The following is a 14,583-nucleotide window of genomic DNA, read 5'->3' on the forward strand; positions in this document are numbered from 1 at the left end:
GCCGTAGAGCCCCAGAGCCATGTGCTGTGAGTTGTTATTAGTATTTTACTGCCGTCCCGAGGCTGAAGGACTCTTCCCCAGTGCCCCGAGCCACCCCACAGACCCCCGGGCCGCCTTGAGGCGCCCTCCCCCGGGCGGAGGCAGGAGCGGGCGGCCGGCAGGGGGCAGCGCGGCCGGGCCTGGCGGAGCCGGGCAGGTGGCGGCTCCTCCCCTCCCCGCCGCCCTGACTCAGCCGCACGGCCCCGCTCCGACACCGGCCCGGCCCTGCCCGGCCCCGCCGCCGTGTGGAGGGGGAGCCGCCGAGCCAGGTAGGGGCTGAGGGGGGCCGGTTGCGCTATGTAGGTCACGGGAAATCAGGCCGGCCCGGCATAATCCCCCTCCGCGGGCTGGGCGCAGGGAGGGGAGGGGAGGCTGGGCGCGACCTGGCTGCCAAGTGCCCTGACGGGAAGCCGGCCGGGACGGGGCGAGCGGCGAGGTGAGAGCCTGGGGAGGGCTCCTGGCTGCCCCGGGAGGGTTTTTTTTTTTTTTTTTTCCCTCACAGGTGTGATAGCAGCGTGTTTCTCACTTGGCTTGTTGGCTTTCTGACCCTGTCCGTGGGTTCCCGCTTTGGGTTCGCACTTCTCCGTCAGCGCTCCGGTAATACCGACCGTTTTTTTTTTTTTTTTTTTTTTCTCTCAGGAAATTCCTCGCGTCAGTCACTTAGGAAAACTTATAAAGGCTCCTTTGGGTGTTCTGGGGCGCCACAGCAAAGCGAGGGGCAGAGTTTGCCTCGATGAAGTGCCTGCCGCCTGCCCTCAGGCAGCGCTGGGCGGGCAGGGCGGCGTGAGGCGCTCCCGGGGCCCTGTGGGGACGGTGCGGGGACGGCCAGGGGGCTGTGAGCGGGGCCGAGCTGTGCTGCTGGGGCTCTGCCACATCAGGACCTGTGAACTCTGAGAAATGCTGAGGCAGGCTTGGCGGTGTTCAGAGGTAATATTTCGCTCTGATTTCCTCCTTCTCCTGCCCAGCGCCTGTGATTGGTCTTCTGATCATCCCAGAGGCAGATAAGAAGATAAATACCTCCAAATGAGTGTTATTTTTATATGTTGTCATGCTTTTTAAGCTGAAAAATACTGCAGAATCTGCCTCTGCATTCTCTGTCCTGATATTTCCGATGATCAGCGTGAAACTCTGATGCTGCTCCAGAGTCCGCAGTGGCATTTTTCATCCATACCACAGGGCTTGCACCCCTCCTCGGAGCCCTCAGAAGAATTCAGGGCCTTATTTCCTTGGCAGCGAAGCATGATGTTTTTATCTTGTTTCGTTTTCAGATTGAAGAGGGAGTGGTAATAAACTCTTTGTTCAAAGAGCTCTCTCCCGTCAGTGCAGTAGTAGTGCTAAGCCATGCGGTTCACACCCATGCTTTTGGCCTGTGCTGTTTTTGTGTCATAACTTCTAGAGGTAAATCTTTAAGAATTAAGGGTAATTGGAAGGGGATAGAACACCTGAAGGAGTCAAGTCAGATTAGGATTTTCACGTTATTTGTGCTGCCTTACTTCAGCTGGGCTGTATATAAAGAGTCCACCTGCTCTGAAACTAATCTAGGAATTAGGTCCTGATGCTGTGATTCATGTCTTCCTTGCTGGCTGTACGTTAATAAATGTGGAAGGTCAAAGGAGGAAGAAAAGACAGAAAACCTTATAATCTGCTTTGTAAAGTATAAATAGTTGCAAAGGGCAAGACTGTACTGGTGATGTATCGATGTGAGGATGGCAGTTGCAGTTGTGAAGCTGTTGAACATCCAGATGCCTTTTTCTGTGATTCATCTCAATCAACACAAATGTTTCAGTTGCCTTCTGCAAACAGCTATTTTAATCTATTTGCTGAACCATGAAGACTGACAATATATACTTTGAAAAAATAAGTGAATTGTATTAAAATGATGACAGCTGAGTTGCTAAAGCCTGTAAAAGAAACATAACTCCATTTACTCCATTTACTTTTTTTTTTTTTTTTAGACTTTACTGTCAAAGCGATATGGTGGTTATGGTAAAAATTAGGTTATGCTCTGTGAAGGGTGTTTTTTTTTTTTTCCCTCTGAAGTGGGATGTGGAACTTGATATAATCCAAAACTTTGAGCAACAAAATTGGAGAAACTGCTGCTGGCATGATTTTATTCAATCATGATACGAAACTGAGTTTTAGGAGTCTGTCTATGCACTTTCTTTTTAAAAGATTATACTAATGCATTGAACCCTGCTAAGTGTAAGTCTTCAGACTTACAGACTCAGTACCATCTGAATCACCAGTTTCTCTGTTAAACCCTTCATTGAAGGGTTATCGAGATTACTTTGATGTACATCAAGTTTTAAGGCTGCTTTAAAAAGAAAATAATATATATATATATTTACAGGCTGCTGTTCCACCCTTGCATAACTTTATTTATTAGTATACAAATGGTACTTTTTGATGTTTGCAGAATGTTTCATTGCAAGAGCTTTTAAAATTTTAATGAGGTTTATGGAAATCCAGTATAGTTCTTAATGTCTGAGTTGTGTACTTAAGCCTTTGACAACACAGGTCTATATGTCCTGGTCTTACTGTGACTTGTAGTTTTCTCAAACATTTGAGAGAGATGCGCTCTGTTCTCTCTGTGCTTTACAACATGTCTAGAGCAGTTGGCATGTTTGTGTTTGCTGTGTGTCCCTGAGAACAGGGCTTTTCAGACCACATGTTCCACTCATCCTTTCTCTAATAGTTTTAAAACTATATTTTGGTTTACAGGCACTTAAACTCTAAGACATGCTAAATTTTTTTTCAGCCACAAGTGTTCTCTCTATTTAAACATGCTGACATGGCATTGTTGGCTTAGTTGTGAGGTCTTCTCAGCCTAACCAGATAGTCATTTAGTCTAAGACTGTCTGACCTACCACCCAGAAAACAAATGTGTTCTGTACTCTTATTTAGCAGCCAGGAAAGAAAGCTTCCAGGAAGACACAGCAAAACACTGATTTTGTGTCTTGCAGTCTGCTCCATGTAGCTCCTCTAACATATGGTGTATTTCAGGTGGTGTTGTCACATGGCAGTGGATGCCTATGCTGATGTTTATAGATGTTTACAGATAAGTTTATAGATGAAATGATGTTTATAGATGCATTTTTACTGCTCTGATAGTGTGGACATTGGATAAGCTACAAAGGTCTGCTCTGGTGAAAAGCTGGGGCAATAATGACCTGGAAATTCTGAATTTTTGTCTTTGTTGCAGTACAGCATGGTGACAAAATAAAGGCTTCTGATAATCTGTCAGAATTATACCTTTAAAAACCTCATATAAACATCCTCCAGTACTTTGTTGTGATTGGAGTCATCCATTTGAAAGTTAGAGGTAGGACTTCAATCTGTCTTGTGGAGCAGGTCAGCTAGACTTGGATCAGGTCTGAACACTGACTAGACTAAGCTGAAAGAATGGTTTTCAACACACTTTTGAATGCATACAGCAAAAAATGGTGCTGTACATTGTGCAGGAGTAATTATTCCATCCATCAATATATTTTTGTGGTGTTGATTGGCATTTGGAGGTGCTGCAATGGTAATAAAGCATTCTTAGCTAAAGTTAGCATTATCAGGACTAAGGAGCTTTCGGGAACACGTACTGCCTTACTGTTTTATGGCATTGATCGTAAGACTTCTTATGACTGCATGTAGTTATCTTCTGGTAAAGGAGTCATCTTGGTGGTGTGGTAAGAGTACTTTCACTTTTAAATCATGTGGCCAGAAAATGCTTGTCAAAGGTTGATTCTGAAGGACGCATCCAGGTGAGGCAATTCAGTAAGGAATGAAAGCAGACCTTCTAACGGTGGTTGAGGATCAGGACACCTGAAGGCATCATCTGTGAAAGTGTTACCTTTGTGTCCAGTGGGATTATCTTTAATTGGCAGAGAAAAGTTTGGAAATGTGACACAGATACAAGGTGCAGGAGGCCTGAAACCACAGTTCCATACGTACCAAGTAACACTATGTTTTTTTCCTCCGAAATAAACTGTCACCTAAAAGGAGGGATGAGGGTTAGGCTGCGTGAGGTGTACTTAGGTCTTTCATTTGCTTTGTTCTGTCTCTGAACTAAAGGCAGCGTGTTTCCCTGGCAGTTGCAATATTTGTCCTGGAATTTGTTCTGCTTCGTACTGTGGTGGCTCCCCATGGGTGCGCAGGGACGTTATTGAGAAATCAATGACTTCCAAAAAGAAAAAAAAAAAAAAAAGAAAAAACGTTCAAGTGTGAAGTAATACTGAATTGCCCAAGTGTACTGTGACAGTTAATTCTGGTCTCATCATGATTAGCGTTATAGAGAACATGCTATCTGCTTCTGTAGGGAAATAGATAGCTAAATAGTGCTAAAAATGCTAGGTAAATTATTATTATATATTTTTGCTGTGTTATTGCAGAAGGATAGTCAAATGTCATCATTGTCCCTTGTACCTCTACTCAAGTCTCCAAATAGCATGACAGACGTTGTTGTTTTATTGATTTGAACAGTTGCATGCCTTAGTATAAATTGTTCAGTTTGAAAAAACAAAACAAGCTGTATGGTAATAAAAACATGTGCTAGGATCTTTGCGTAAGTAACTTGCTGAGAGACACTTGTGCCCTTTCTCCTCCTAAGTCTTGTGCATTTTGAACAACTTGCCTGTGTTGTTTATCAGTGGAGGGTAGGATTTATTTCTGTGAAACTTTCTTATATAAGTAGCTCTAATGTAGTCACTGTTGTAGTAATATTTTAATTTGCCTGGGGAGCTGATAAAGTGATGCCAGCAAGAAAGCTCCCAGCTAGAAGGATTTCCTAATGTACATAAAAAAACAAAACACTGGCACAACAAACAAACAAACAAAACCCCTTTAAGCTATTTAAAAGACCTATATGCCAGTAAACTTTTGAATTGTAAATTAAATTTAACTGTTGGCTGTCTACTGCGCTGCTGGTTGGAGAGCTGAACTGCTGAAAAACCAATCCCAACTGAACTCATACAATCATTAGTAAAACCTCACGTACCCTGGTGCAGGAGAGAAAGTGTATGCTGAGGATATTGCATTTTTGAGTTAGTTATATAAACTGCTATTATTGATATATTTATAGTAACTAAACCATTTTTTTCAGGTGTTTGTTTTTGACACACGTGACAGAGCAACAAATGAAAAACTGCCATGGTGTAGCCAGGTCCAAAAAAGTAGCGTGGATTTTTATTAAATTACTTTAACTCATTTTGATGTGGCAGGTTCTTGCCCTATTGCAGCACATGTGAAAGGCAGAGATAATTTGGCTTGCTGCTGCAATGCTGTACTGGTATTGGTTATATTGAGAGTAGTGTTTCTGTAAGCATATATTTTGAAAGTATTTGGGAAGAAGGGAGTATGAGTAGGGAGGTGCTGATTTTATAATCATGTGTGCTTATCTTATTCCACTGGACCAATCTGCTGTGCATAGCTGTGCTGTTTCCTCCTTGGAGTTTTGTGGCACTTAGACACTTTGCCTGTGCCATAAACGTGTTTTAGTATGGTGCCATAAATTCAGAATGTATTCCCATAAGAAAACCTATGGAGGACAAAAGCTCATTCCCCATTGTGAGGAACTCCTTAATTACTACTCCCAAGCACAGAGAGATGTGGATGCGTTTCAGATATGAGGGCTCTATACCCTTCTGCATGTGACCTGGAATTACTTTATGTTGTCTCCCATATGTGCCTGAGTGAGGTACAGCTATGACCGGTGCTAAGCAGCCAAGTAATTTTCTGTAAACCATTACTGCCTTCAAAAAAAAAAAGGGTGTGTTGCTCCTTGTTTGGCTCTGACGTTGTTTAACCCACCCAAATGCCCTTGGGATACCTGTGGCATGGTCTGAGAGAAGCACTCATACTGGGGCTTGACTGACATTTGAAGGTAGTGGTGGTGGGTTCATGTAGTCTGTTGTTTTGAGGGAATCTTGTGTTTTTTCCTTTTTTTTTTTTTTCAATAGTTAGTCATTTTGCCATTCAGTTCATAGTCAGTTATCACATTTGGAATTGCTAGGTCTAAGTGGGCAATTTCCTTTCTGAATTCCTGACTTGCATTGAGATTAATTATGCTTGCCCGCTTGGACTGGTTTCAGGTAAACAACTGGAAAGTTCTTTATCAGCTCCTTGAAACATTTTCATACGGCGAGCAGCACGTAAAGTGGAAATACTACGTTCTCTTAAAAGGAGGGGAAAAAAGCAAAACAATTTCCCCTCAGTGATTCCTGTTCTTAATGCTTTGGTCCCAGCAGTGTGAACAGCACTGGAAGACGTTAGTGTGAACCGGCTGCCAGATACCACAGAAGTTTTATGGATGTCAGTGGTTACATCTGCCTTGAGCAGTTTTTTGCTGGCATGATTTTCACAGTGGTGATCTTTGCCAGCAACAACCCAGTGCTCGGGGGTTCCTGACTTGCTGGTGCCGATAGGAGAATGGAGGAGGTTTTGCAGAATTCCCTAGGCTGCATCAAGCTGGGTTAGTTTCACTTTGATGCTGGTGGAGTCCTTGGGTTTAGAAAACTTCTTTATATTTACAAGAACTTCTATTGAGAAATATTTATTTAAATATTCAAAGAGAAACAACAAGCCATTTAGCAAACGTTGCCTTTGTGATGTGTTCTGTTTGCAAGTTACGTCTCATGTCGGTGGTGTTGTTTTCAGCAACCTGTTAATAAAATGGGTTAATTGGAAGAGTTAAGTGATATCCGCCACCCAATATTGAGGACTTAGGGGCAGAGGTGAATGCTGGTGATAATGCTCTTCAGTAGATGGACTGCTGTGGCTGAGGAAGTAGGCAAAGTTGTAGGCACCCAGACCTGGTTTCTGCTGACATTCAAGGCAGCTCAGTTAAAATGCCTGAATTATTTGACCTTTGGTGTATATAGAAGTTATCTGAATGCTTTACCAGGCATTAAGGTTTCTTTTAGTCTTTGCCTATAAGGAAGAAAATTGTTAGCGGAATTTGTGGCTTGTATTTGCATGAACATTTCCCATTAGCCTTCAGTGAAATTCAACAGCATTTGAATTACTTCATGTGCAGATACATTTTAAAAAGTTAAATGAATTAAAGATGAATGAAATGTTATCTGATTCCTCCTCTTGACAATTTAAAACTCTAAAATGATAGCAGTCGCTCGCATTTCATGGATGTTGTATTAGTTTGGGAAGTGCTAAGCTATGCATAGCTGAAATCCAGGACTTGCTGTACGTTCTTATCATTGCCGTAGCAGGTGCATGTGCAGCGATTCAATAGGTAGAAAGTTACTGAGTGATTTTGAAGCAGCAGCAAGCGTGGGGGATAACGCCTTGTTGTATTGGCAGGAAGGCCTGTTCCTTTACTAATGGTGATATTTGTACCAATTTTTGGCAAACATTTCAAGTAACAACAGTTGAGGTTTAAAGGAGGCGTCAACCCAGCAGCAGCATTTCAGGAGCACTCAGCACTGGGTGCAGTGATGAAAGGCTGTGACAGAAGATAATGTGATCCAAGCGGTTATCATGCCACAGTACTTTCAAATATTCTGAGATAAAAATATTATTTATTCAGGAACAGGAATATTGGGGTCTGTGGCATCAGGGAGTTGAAAGAAACAGTTGCAGGCAGAATAAGCCTTTCTGTGAAATAAACCAAGGGATTTTTAGAAAGGCAGACTTGAGTCGAGTGGGGTCAACATGAATCTTATCCACTCCTTCTGTGTGTTAAGAGCAATAGAAGATGACACAGGAGAGAGATTGTTCCTTTGGGAAATTATGTTAATGCAGAAATAGAAACTATTCTTCCACAGGGGAAACCAAAAAGCAGTGAGAGGCTGGTTTGGCTCCCAGTGAGCTCTTTCACATCAGACACAGCAAGGAGGGTAAGGGAGTCCTGGTAGTTGGAGTAGTTGGGTTAGTATGGGCAAGTGTAGAGTTAGAGCACAAGCATGTGATCCTAAAATGCAACTCTCAGACTGACGAAGATCGACAAGAAGTCGTTAGAGAAATATAACGATAGTGAAGAGCAAGACAAGGAAGGTTTGCTGCTCTTTGAAGACTAGAGCTCTTGACAGATAATACAAAGCATACCGAGGTCTTTCACCTCATCCTCTTGTAAGAGAGCCTGGGACTAAGAGGCCAATGTAACTCATGATTGAGGCGAGTGCTACAACCCTAAGCTGGCATGGGGAGGGGACAACTTAAAGAGCACTGAGATAAGTTTAGGTCTGAAGTGTTTAAAAAACATTATTCAAAGGGTAAGAGCTGGCTGATGTAATCCCTGGGTTGCTGCAACTCTTAACTCATGGAGGATGTGTGTAATGCTGGGGTACTGACAAGCAACTGATGAGCCTCTGTTTTTAGAGGGGAGGATAGAAGTGAACACTTGTAGACCCAGTTGTTTAACTTTGTTTATTCCAGTATTTTTCATGGGACTTACATTCTTCTGAAGCACTAGAAGATGACAAAGAAATGGGAAGTAGCCCAGATAATTTTATTTTTAAGATTAAACTGTGTTAGGCTAATACAATTTCTTTCTCCAAAACTCTTAACAGGCCCTGCAGACAGGAGGAGCAGTTGATCTCTGGTATCTTCAGTCCTTGTGGTAGAAAATGTCAAAGTTTCACCCTTGTTAAAGAACGTCGGGAGGAACTCACTGTGGGTAAGTGCTGAAGTGCTTGAAAAACAGTTTTCTCTGGCAGCGGACTCAAAAGACAGCGTTCTGTTTTGTGGACTTAAGGACTTAAAGACTTAAAGATTATGGTGGATGAGAAGAATGAGTCAACATGGTTATGGAATTGTAAAATTAGAGAATATCATACCAAGCTATTGTCATAGAATGGTTTAATTCTACCCTCAGTAAAGGGTTTTTTAACAGGGCTGGTTCTTGGGTTGGGTTGAGGTTTGCATAGCAAAAGTATGAGCCCCACTGCTCAGTTCCTTACTTCAAACAGAGTGAGGCTACTTTGAAGTAATTGCTGCCACATGGTTGTTTCGGCCTGGTCAATGGGAGTGAGCAGAGAAGGCCAGAGGGCCAAATGCATCCTTGGTTCCCCTGAGGTTTGCTTCAGTAACCCTTCAGGACCTGTCTAGTTCTTACTGGGGGGTCCTGTATCTACATCACCTAGGTGAGAATAGAGGTATACTCTGCAAGTTAAGTGATGTAATCTTTATCACCAGTGGAGGTAAGGTCTGAGTTGAGGTAGTTCCCAGTTTTGAAAACGGAGTTGATTTAAAAAGTAATCATCAAAGTACAAACCCATTGGAGGCAGTCTGGAGAAGAACAACAAGAATGCCTGGGAATCTGGAGGAATGACTGGGTGAGCTAAGAGGGGTTATTTCAGCTTCCAAGAGGAGAGGGAGGTAGTGGGGAAATGAGAGCTAGCGAGGGTCTGTCTAAGTATGTGATACACATGTTTTTGTTTCTCTGTGATCTGTTTTGTTTCCTTGGTTGGTCAGACACTTGTATTGACATGTGTTCTCAGGAAAAGTCCTGAATAGTATTGAGAACAGCTGATGTGAGCCTCTGTGAGTTGTAATAGAGACAGGGTGGGTATTGCCACGGCAAAAGGCATCTAAGTGCACCGAATGACTTCGCATGGGTTTTGATTCTTCGGTGAGTAAGAGATTGCTACAGTGGTACAACGCTATCTGCAAAATGCAGGGAGACTGCAGTGCTGGTAATTCCTTTTCTCCCTGTCTCTGCTTTCCTGTCTTACCAGATAGGGAGAATCCAGAGGATACTAAAGCATTGTGCCTCTTTTTAATATGTTTTTTATTTCTTCCTGCATCAAATGTATGGGCGAGACTTGGAGAACTTCTCATTGTAGAAGTTGAAAAGAAGCTAGAACTCCTTGGTGTAAGACAGCGATGTGAAAAAAGGAGACTGTGGGCATGCCTACACCCACACTGGCTCTGCAGGAGCAAATCCTAGAACAGGGAGTGCTAGGAAACATGGTATGAAGACGCTTAGATTAGCTTTGGAAGCAGTTTAGTCATGTTTGTGTGGCCCTGCTTCCAAGCCACTGTGGTTTTACTGCTTCCCGACCTATGCTAATGTCTGCATGCTGCCGTGCAGACTTAATCAGCTTGTATTAGTGACAACTTGGCAAACCCTGCCTTTTAATCCACTCTGTGTTGTAAACAGCCCTCTATTGTGCTTCCCCTGTGGCCTATGTTTATTAGGGTGCACTAACTCTTTTCCTTTAATTAATTGTCCACTAACAGTGCAAAACAGGGACGGCACTTGACTGTGTGAAAATTCTAGTTCGAGTGCTAGGGATAACAACAGTGAGATGAAACAAAGGCTTTAATTTCATTTGGAAGGTATTGGGCAAATTTCTGAATAGCAGAAGGAAAGCACGGAACTGAGGCAGTCCGGCTACGTCAACTGATCTCTAAATCAAAAGTGAGTAGGCAGAATTTTATTGAAAGTTAACAGTTTAGGATTTTTTTTTTTTGCTTTATTCACAGAGGTAAGTTTATCAGGATGTATTGCTTCTATGAAATGTACTTTCTCTTAATTACCATTGTGTATGTATGAAACAGCTAATTTTTAACAAACTTGCCTTTTAATATTTTAAAGTGCATCTGCTGTTTTTTAGGACTTTGAATGGCATGTATTCCTACTGGGAGTGTTTGTGTTGTTTCATAAATCTGTGGACTGTGGATTCTGGGGTTATTTTCTTGGCTTTCATATGAAGGGGAAAGATAAGGAAAGCAATTTAAATTTCCCAAACCACAAGGCTATGCATCTTTCATAAAATCTAGTCTAGGTAGTGGTGTAGGTTATGATACATGGGATGCAACGCAGTCTCTAAGGAGAACTTCCATCTAAAATAAAATGCAGTGTAATCCTATGATTATACTCAGCTCAAAATTAATTGTGAAAGGGGATGACTAGCTCTTGGCTACTCACTTCAAAAATCTTTGAAAAGGTTTTTGCCATTCTGAGGATGTCCCGTATCCTTCCTATTAAAAGGAAGTTTGATGGACTCTATGCTGTGGCTTGAAGGAGCACTGAAAACTGTCTTCTGTCACAACGATGTTGACGTTCTCAAGATACAGAATTGAGCATCTTAATTCATGAAGGTTACTGCTATGAATTGACTATCTTTGTGTTCTAAAATTTTAGATCCCTTTCCACTGATTTCAGTGAGGATAGAATTTCAGGCTAACAAAACAGCTGATTATGTGTATGTATGTGTTTAACTTTTTTTTGGTTCTGTGTTTTTTTTTTTTTAATAACATTTCTTCCACCATTTCATATCTTCCTCATTTGTCCCAGTTTTCAGAAATGAGAAGGTGGAAACTTGCATTTTCTCTTCCCTACCAATTTACGATAGAGAATGCAGATGTGTATTATTTCTTACTTGGTGTGTGGTTTTATTTGCTTGCTTTTACAAAGCCATGTATTTAGTGCAAAAGCAAAATCTTTGTTCTTCCAAAAATGTTACACAAGGCAAGACTGTACTTGGCAGGAATGGTTTATCAGTGCCTAGAATGAGATCCAAGTGTCAGTGCTCTCTGGAGATAAGGATGTATTATTTTCTACCTGCCAGTACTGAATTCTGTCTGGAGGTGAATAAGAGCTGGTGACAAGTACACTCTGGCAATATTGAGTGATTAATATGACTCTTCTGAGCTATGAGTACAGGAAGCTCTCTGTTTAATTGTAACTGTGCTTTTAAAATTTAATTATGGCTTTTTATGGAGAGGAAAAAAAAGCTGATTGGGAAATAGAATTTTGTGAAGTAATACAGATTCTTCCTATTTCATATGCTACACTGACTCTCCTGTTGCCCTCTACATCTAAGGTGTGTATTTGTGTGTTTTGTTTGTTTGGTTTTAAATTAATTGGAAAACCAGAGGCACTTAGTTTGTGGAAAGTTACTGTAGCTCAATGTTAAGGTTTCAGAGGTAGATTTTTTTTACATATTTGTGTTCAGAGAATTTTTCAATGTTCTTAATGCCTTCTCTTTAATGCCTGCACACTGACTGTATATCACAGAGAAATCAAGCTTTTGTAGACTACAAAAGAACAGACCTTTGCATCTTGTTTTACTGCCTCAGTAGAGGAAACAAAGATTTATTGCATCAGTCCTGCAGTACTTTGAAGCTGAAACATTGAATATGTTAGGATAATACGGCACCATTCTTAAATATGTCTTATACTGTATTAAGCATAAACTTGAAAACATGCACTAGCCAGCTCAGAAATGTGATTATTCCTCATATGACCATCTTCTTCATTGACTATGTTTACAGTCCCCTGTACCAATTTGCAATTTCAAGCTTGTGATTCTGGATGAGGAATGTCTTTGAAAGCAAAGCTCCCCAAACCAAACTGACAACAACAAAGGACTGCCAAAAAACTTTCACAACCAACAACATTAGATAGTAATAGTTCCCAGAGTAAAGTTGTTCCATGTTGGTGTTAGGTATGTATTTTCCTTTCTTTTATTTTGGAGGCACAGACCGGATTAGGATTGCACTAAGGGTGCTGGCAGGAAAGGTTTTGGAGATGATCTGGAGGGTAGACAGATTTGCTGTGGTATCATCTTGCTAGAGAAAATGGGCTGGTTCTGAAGACGACCCCTTTGTTTTAACAAAGGGGGAAAAGATGCTAAAATACTGTAACTAGATTTCTAGTTGCCTCTGTATAAACCTGGTATGATCTTCACTAAAATTCTGGAGCATAAAACAATGAAGGATCTGTTGGGTTTTCTAGTCTAGTCTGTACTGAAATCATGTTTTTATTTCTGCTCTATAAACTGATGGTGTCTTCTCATTAGCTCTTCATTATTGAAGTGGTTTTGTTCATGCTACTCTGATGAGAGAGCTGTTTCAGAATGATCTTAGAAACTGCGGCTCTACTTCAGTTGCAGCCAGTTCGAACTATGATTTCTCATCCAAAAACTGTACTTATGCAAAATAAATTTTTTCCTCCCGTGATGTATACCTTTTTTAACTGCTGCATGGCTCCTTAAAACAGCATTCTGAAAGCCATTTCACAATTCTAGCTCCTTGCTCATAAGAGGGAAAAACTGACAGCCTCCCTGTTTGGAATTAATTTGTGTTGTCTGGAGGATTTTCTGCCAGACAGGTTAGCAGGATGTCTGTAAAATCCATTTTGAATGCTAAGCACTGTATAAATGAATAGACACCCTTTTCATACTTGCTTTTTCTTGTATGTGTGCGGCCTTGTTAGATGTCAAATATGAATTTAATATAAATGACTCCAGTGTTAACAGAAATGTGTGGATTTCTCCTTCCCCTCTGCGCGCACCTAGCTGGTTTAACAAGATGTTGTTATGATGCATTTCCTGTCTCAATAATTGAGTTTTGTGACCAGCTTCTTGGCAGCACGGCCAGCTTTAGCATTCAGTGTCACGCCACTTCTTTCTGATTTTGCATTTCATGGGTGCAGTGTGTAGCTGTGAAATGACCTTGATGGGTCTAGTGTGGTTGTATATTTATTTATCTCTTTCTCCATGGTTAGTTTTTAGCCAGAATGGTTTCTTAATTGCCCCTGACAGGCTCAGCGTGTGGCACACAAGTGTTTTCAAAGAGCAACAGGGATGGGTGGGTGGCAGCAAGCAAGGGAAATGCGGCTGGCTTCCACAGGGCAGCGAGCACATAACTGATGATGGTTTCAGTGCTTTCAGGGGTTTCTCACTCAGGTGGTGGAAGAAAAAAAGCCTGAAACCACTGGACTTCTCTGTGTGGACTGTCTCATGCTGTGGAATACAGTTCACTGCTACTGCTTCTCTTGTGTGTGACCTGAGGGTATATCATCAGAAGGCTTGTTCTCATAAAGGTTTTTGTTGGCCCTCTCAGTTGTTACTCTGCCAGATCTCATTCAATTGTTGGGCAGTTACTTCATATTCATAGAGAAGGATAACTTTCACTTTACTAATTTCTTCCCCTTTCATTGTCTGCAGTGGAAAGCAGACTGAAGGAACTTTTAAATCTAGCTTGTCTGCCAAACAGAGCAGCTACCAAAGCAAGATGTTCTTTGCTGTAGACACATTAATTGCAGGTGAAGTGGATGTGTTTAATAAGTAATGCATAATAGAAGTCTGTCTGCTGAAGTACGAGGTCTCAATTTGGAATACTGGCTGTCACGATAGGCTCTGGCTTGATGGACACAACTCCTTTGAAAAATGGGCTTGAGACTTCAACTTTATTTACAGTGCCGGGTGGAGGCTCCAGTAGCACTGAGCTGCATTTAGGTGATGTGAGTTCTGGAGCGTCCTGCCCGTGTGCACTGAATCATTTCTCTTCTTGTTCACACCTATACAGTATCCTCTGCAGGGTGACACTTGCATAATATTCCTGTGGCAACCACAGTAATTGCTAACACGTGAAATCAATATATGGCAATTATCAAACGCACTTCAGCTGTTTCTCAGTGCCCTGCAGACTTCTGGAGAGCAATACTTTGTGACCTACATAGTGTTTATGTAGGTCATAGATCACCAGTGGCACACCGATGAGGACGCACAAGGCTATATACCAGGATTTTCGTGAGTTGGAATGATTCCTCTTTTTTTCTTTTCAGAGTATCTCCTTGTCATTTGGGCTATG

General features: G+C 41.7%; 1 protein-coding gene across 8 annotated transcripts in view; it reads left to right on the plus strand.

The window, feature by feature from the left end:
- The window catches only part of FHIP1A (FHF complex subunit HOOK interacting protein 1A), a 94,831-nt gene that overhangs the window by 203 nt on the left and 80,045 nt on the right, over positions 1-14,583 (plus strand). For 3 of the 8 annotated variants that reach the window (XM_068680940.1, XM_068680948.1, XM_068680944.1), the window contains exons 1-2: positions 81-308; positions 8,550-8,656. The gene's annotated coding sequence lies outside the window, so the exon portion shown is untranslated. Of the gene's footprint in view, positions 1-80; positions 309-352; positions 476-726; positions 967-8,549; positions 8,657-14,583 lie in introns of those variants that run through there. The other 5 variants (XM_068680942.1, XM_068680947.1, XM_068680941.1 and 2 more) reach the window with 3 other exon arrangements.

Source organism: Anas acuta, chromosome 4, assembly GCF_963932015.1.
Source record: "Anas acuta chromosome 4, bAnaAcu1.1, whole genome shotgun sequence".
Taxonomy (NCBI): Eukaryota; Metazoa; Chordata; class Aves; order Anseriformes; family Anatidae; genus Anas; species Anas acuta.